Raw genomic sequence first — 6000 nt, 5'->3', positions numbered from 1 at the left:
AGATGGAAGATGGATTGTAAGGTGGGTTTTCTTAGAGAAGATGAAAATCTTATTAAGCAACTGAAGGATCAAAGACAAACCCACATTAAGAGAATTTATGGGGTTTTAGTTGAATTGGACTCAGAAACGGAACTAATTAAAGATTGTATGATTAGATGGGCGCAGAACTTTGGTGAGCCAGTTTCATTGGACACCTGGGAAACTATTTGGGTGAGAAATGTCAAATTTACTCAAGCACAGAATCTAAGGGAGAATTTTTATAAAATGTTTTATAGATGGCACCTTGATCCACAAAAAATGTCTTACATGTACCCTGACGTGCAACCTAAATGTTGGAGATGTGGTTATAAGGAGGCTTCCTATTATCATATTTGGTGGTCATGTAGAGAGATAAAAGCATTTTGGATCAAAATATGGTGGAATATCCAGAGAATTTTTAGAAGGAGGGTAAAATTTACTCCGCAATTATTTTTGTTAGGTATTGTTACAGATTGTGATACAAAGGAGGTTGTATTGATGTTAAACTTGATCACAGCCGCGAGGCTGTTAATTGGACAATATTGGAAGAAGGAATCTTTGCCTACATTGCAGGAATGGTTTTTTAAAGTAGCTTATCTGGCAGAAATGGCAAAGATTTCGGCTTTCTTAAAGCAACAAACGCAAGAGAAGTTTTTTGCTATCTGGGACAAATGGATAAAATTTATACAATTTAGATTGGGTATACAAAAATATTATATAGCTTTTTCATAAGTTTTATTTTTATATATATTATAGATATCTTTTTTATATATATAAATATAAAGTTTTTAATTTAATTTTTATTTTTATTTTTTTTTTTTTTTTTTTATTATTATTATTTCTTAAGCCTATATTCTGCTCTGGGAAGCTCAGGGGGGGGGAAGGGAGGGTTTTTGGGAGGGGTGTGGGGTGGGGGTTTTTTTTATATGTATTGTTTAATTTTTTTTTCTTTTGTATATGTTGTTTTTTGTTCTGTATTGTTCTTGTTTTTTTTTTTAAAATTTATAAAACTTTTAATAAAAAAAAAAAAAAAAAAAAAAAACAAAAAACATGGGGTCATGACTTGGCAATTAGAAATGCAATAAATGGAGATGATGTATGGAGGGAAATTAAAGGACATAGAAAAGGAAGATGTGCTGATATGGTTCATGCATTTAGATGCTAGTTAAAGTTGGTTCCATGGAGCAATTTACAACAATACTGACTTTATTTAACTTTGCAATATATATCTGCTTTTCTGTGAGCAATTAAGGCTTTTGACCAAGCAAAATTCAGGGAGGAAAAGAAACTATTTTTAAAATTGATATCTGAGTAATTAATATGGCAGTTATATAAGCAAAACACCGGCACCCTTTCCCCTTTCCTTCCCCCCCCCATTTATTTGTATAGGTGAAATATTCCAGAGAAAAAGATTGACGGTTATTGATCCTATGATTTTGCTAATTAGAGGTGTCATTTAACTTGAAAATATGATATTGTTAGTATAAGATTCAGCATACGTCAGGTACTTTTATCCTAAAATGATAACTATAGAATTATACAATCCTATAATTAATAATGAGCAGCATTTTAAGTGTGTACACCAGCCTTGTATCTTTGTTATTGGTATCTGCACGCAACAAAGCACAATGGACCAACCCTGTACTAATCAGTTGTGCTTGACTTGAGGGACATTTATACTATGATTTAGATAAAATCATTGGATTTGGAATAGGAGACAGTACACATACAGTTAGTTTTCGACTTACAACTATAACTGAGCTCAAAATTTCCATCTCTAAATAAAACAGTTATTTAGGGAGTTTTGCCCTATTTTATGACCTTTCTTGACATACTTGTTAAGTGAATCACTGCAGTTGTTAAGTTAGTAATACTGTTATTAAATAAATCTGACTTCTCCATTGACTTTGCTTGTAGAAGGTTGCAAAGGATGATCACTTGACCCAGAGACATAAATACTGTCATAAATACTTTCCGGTTCCAAGGGTCTGAATTTTGGTCACCTGACCATGTTTCAATGGTCGTTAAGTGTGAAAACAGAACTCACCTTTTTCAGTGCTGTTGAAACTTCAAATGGTTACTAAATGAATGGCTGTAAATCAAGGAATACTTGTAGCATAGTGGTGGACCATTAGATTTGTGCAACAAGATTTGTGCCCTGCTTCCAGCTGGACACATGGTACAAGCAGTGTCAAGAAAATGACAAAACAGCATTAGTGAAAATAAAGTCTGAATGTTTTTTTGGCAAGCAAATTATATTCCCATTTCCGTGTCCAGGTTTTAGGTGGAACTGACTGGAATGGGGGCTGCCAGTTCGTCAGTGAGCTACTGTTTTAGATTTATGCAATTCTGTTCCACTGTTCCACCTTGCTGTATGGTTCCCCCCCCCTGGTTTTGTGAAAAACTGAAATACAAATGTAAACGATGGGAAAGGAAGAGAAATCTGAAAACAAAAATGCTATTACTAGGAGAGGTGTGTGTCTGACTTCAGAACACGTTTCTAATCAGCTTCTTGCACTCCATTGTGTAGAAAGCTTAGAAAAGTGTTCTGAAATCAGACCCACACCTTACCTACCATAATACCGAGGCTGGTGGCTGTTTTTGCCACTGCTTGGTGAGGTGCTGAAGAGGTAGCAGTAATGGGTCCTTGGGACTCTCTGAGCTTGGTTGTTTTCTTGCAGAGGTTTCATTACCCAAACTAGGTGACAGCATCAACGCTGAGGATGATGGCTGGTGATGTTACCAAGTTTGGATAAGGAAACCTCTGTAATCAAACAACCAAGTTCAGAGAATACAAAGGAACCGTCATTTCAATCCTGAACTACAAAAATTCTCTTTTAGAGATAGCAATAGTTATTCCTATTAAGCTACTTTAATATATCAGGAAGATTTGAGAATATTGGACACAAGTACTCTAGGCTAGAAGCCTGATATTGCAGCTGTTGATGTCTCCTCTTGGTCTTTATTTCAACAGCCACATTGTGGCGTACCCTAAACACCACACTAAACACTATTATCTAAACTTCTATACAAGGCTTCAGTACTAATTGGTAAACTGCTCTGGCTGTATTCAAGAGCCGAGTGGATTTATTTTTAGCTAAGCCATGATCTTGAAACTACAATAAATAATGACAGCAACTGCAGATGAATGGAGCCCTGTGCGAAAATTTTTGATTTACTTACTTTCTGGGCTTTATACCTTTCAAGGAGAAAATTGATTTAATGATTATTTCCCTACTCATTGTAGAAAACATTGGGATTTAGGGGGAGTGGGGTATAATCAGACAAATGTAATGAAATAAAAGCATCAGTGGGTACATATGTGTATATACAAGCAATCTATTTTATTTCTTGTTTGCACTGAATGGGGACTGGGATTTTATTGTTGTTGCAGGTCCTGTGACAGCTTGGAGAAGAACACTGCACGGGCTTCTGATATTCAGAGATTCAAGGCTGGTAAGTTTGAAGATGATCCTGGAATTTATGCCTCACTACATTTTATAGCAATATTTAATATGCAATGCCTATTCCAGTTATCATTTCTTAAAAGGGATCTTAATTGCAATTGATACAAAATTGGGTGTAAGGTACACATAATAAAAGGATTTATTTCTTTTATAAATATTCTTTTGTTGGAAATTGCAAGAAAAATATGGGATTCAGCAATTAATCAGCACTCTTTTCTTATGGGTGATTCTGTATCAAACACAAAGCAGCATTTTAGACTGAAAAATAGAGATACCCATCCTGTTTTTCCAAAAGTGAATAGAATATTTGCTTTGGTTTGTCATTAATGTCAGCAAGAGTCTCACTGTTCTAGATTAATGGCAAAGAAAATAGAAATATTACGATAGATGCTCTGCATGTGGTAATCTTTTTGAAATGTTGCATTTCAAATTCCCACATTTTGCTCTCATTGCCATTCCCACCTTCTGAAACAATAAGAATATCCACTAAGCTGTATTAATTTTGCAGGTGAATTCATGGTCGCTACACTTCACATTTTGAGCATCTCCCACAAATGACTTGGAAGAAAACTGCAAAAATCTGAAATACCGCTTTATATTATAAAGAATCTCCTCCGGTTATTAAAGTATTCTTTATCCTGCTCCAGAAACTAAAGATAATAATGTTTGTTTTAGAATTTGTATGAGTCCTTCTTTGGAGAGAGGTAGAGGAATGAGAGGTAGAGTTTGGGGGAGGAGTCAAGAGAGGAATCAACCTGGAGTCCGTACATTCCCACAAGCAAGCCAAGTCCAGTTTCTCTTGAATTCCATTAACTCTCATCTAGTGCCAGCTTAGTGCTGATCATTAGTTGACTTGATTTGTGTGCACAGGTGTGAGCAATAAATCAGTTTAATTGGAACTTCACCTGATTCTTCGCACCTAATAAGATAGTGTTGAATAGCGTGTTGGATTTGGATGAACAGAGTGTATGGATGGACTTTGAAGATACCAATTTCTCTCAAACGCCAAAATTGATTGTTAATACAAAATGAAAGAACTCCATCCTCAGGTCTGTCAATATCAATTCAATATCTTCTTCAGCTTTCCCTAATTTGATGCATTCCAGATTTTTTTTTTAACATATAACTTCCATCACAGGTTGTCATCAGAGTCAAAGTGAAGGCTTGTCTGCTATTTTTAATAAAACATCTTTTCTCCTAATGAAGATATGCTCATCTTTAGTTGTTTGTATAACTATTTTTAAATGGATATATGTGTGTACCTATACCTCTAACCACAGTAGTAGATCCTATATTTAAATTGCTGAAAATGTATAAACATACATCACTAGCCTACACTACACGTTACAAGGTCTCTCTTTAGTTTAAGTAATGATGGTTTTGAAGCTGGCAAAGTATCAGCATAATTTTTTTATTCTTGCAACGTATGCTTCATATGAAATACAAATGCTTTGGTTCTGCTTTCTGTCTATGCTTGTATGTGCAAAGCTAAGTAATATTAAAAGGTTTTTGCTAGACAGGACTTGCATTATTAGAGCATTGTCACCGGACTGAATAACCATCAAAGTGGTTCTGATGCATGAATCAACTAATGTATTATACTAAGTAATACAATGTGCTTAAAAGGAGAACATGCAGGTAAACTATAGAAGTATGTAAAATATATGGATAGCCTGAGCATATGAGCTATAGCATTTTAATATTTTGTGCTTCTGTGAAAGCGTGGAATTTGGAGATTTTGTAACTAGATATTACTAGCATCCCAGCAAAGGCAGGTGTTTTGTCTTCTGTATTCTAAGCAGTTGATTGTATCAAAATAAAATTACTTTCAGATGAAAATTGATATATATGTTCACAGGGCATTAGGTAAAGTGCCTTCTTTGTGGTACTGATAAGAATTACATCTTTACTATCCATTTAGGTTATTAGGAGAATTAGTTTTGATATTCATGGAATTACAATGTGTTCTTTTATGAACAGGGAGCACCTGAGCCAGTTATCAAATCCTAAGTAAGTTTTGATTTGGCAACAATGAAAAATTAAAGATCTCTCCCCATCACTTCCTTATTCTGCTTTATACACTTTCAGAAATGGGTTGGAGTGCTCTAATCTATGTAGCCTCTAAAGACAATTCAGCAAGATCATATTGTGTGTATCATTCAGCATTGGTTGTCTTTATTTCAGGTTTTATTATGCTATTTCAGTGAAAAGAATCTGGTTTACAAGACCAATTTAAACAATTCTACTAGCATATATACAACAACATCAATGACAAGAATCAGTGTGAACATATAACCCAGATTCATTCTGCTTCATAACTTGAAGTCCTCCTTTTCATCTTAACAAGTTTTCTGAATTAACAATGTGGACACAGATTTTAGTTGTAGGGTAACTGATTCCACAAAATGGGAGCTTCTGAGTCGCCTCTTACTGCTCCATATGAAGAATGGGGACTTTCAGTGTGTGTTCAGCAAAGGTGTCCCAGATATTACTTCCAGCTGCTTTTCTACACAAG

This window comes from Crotalus tigris, unplaced genomic scaffold (assembly GCF_016545835.1).
Source record: "Crotalus tigris isolate CLP2741 ecotype Arizona unplaced genomic scaffold, ASM1654583v1 scf7180000017585.4430047, whole genome shotgun sequence".
Taxonomy (NCBI): Eukaryota; Metazoa; Chordata; class Lepidosauria; order Squamata; family Viperidae; genus Crotalus; species Crotalus tigris.
Note: the sequence above shows the minus strand (reverse complement) of the source record.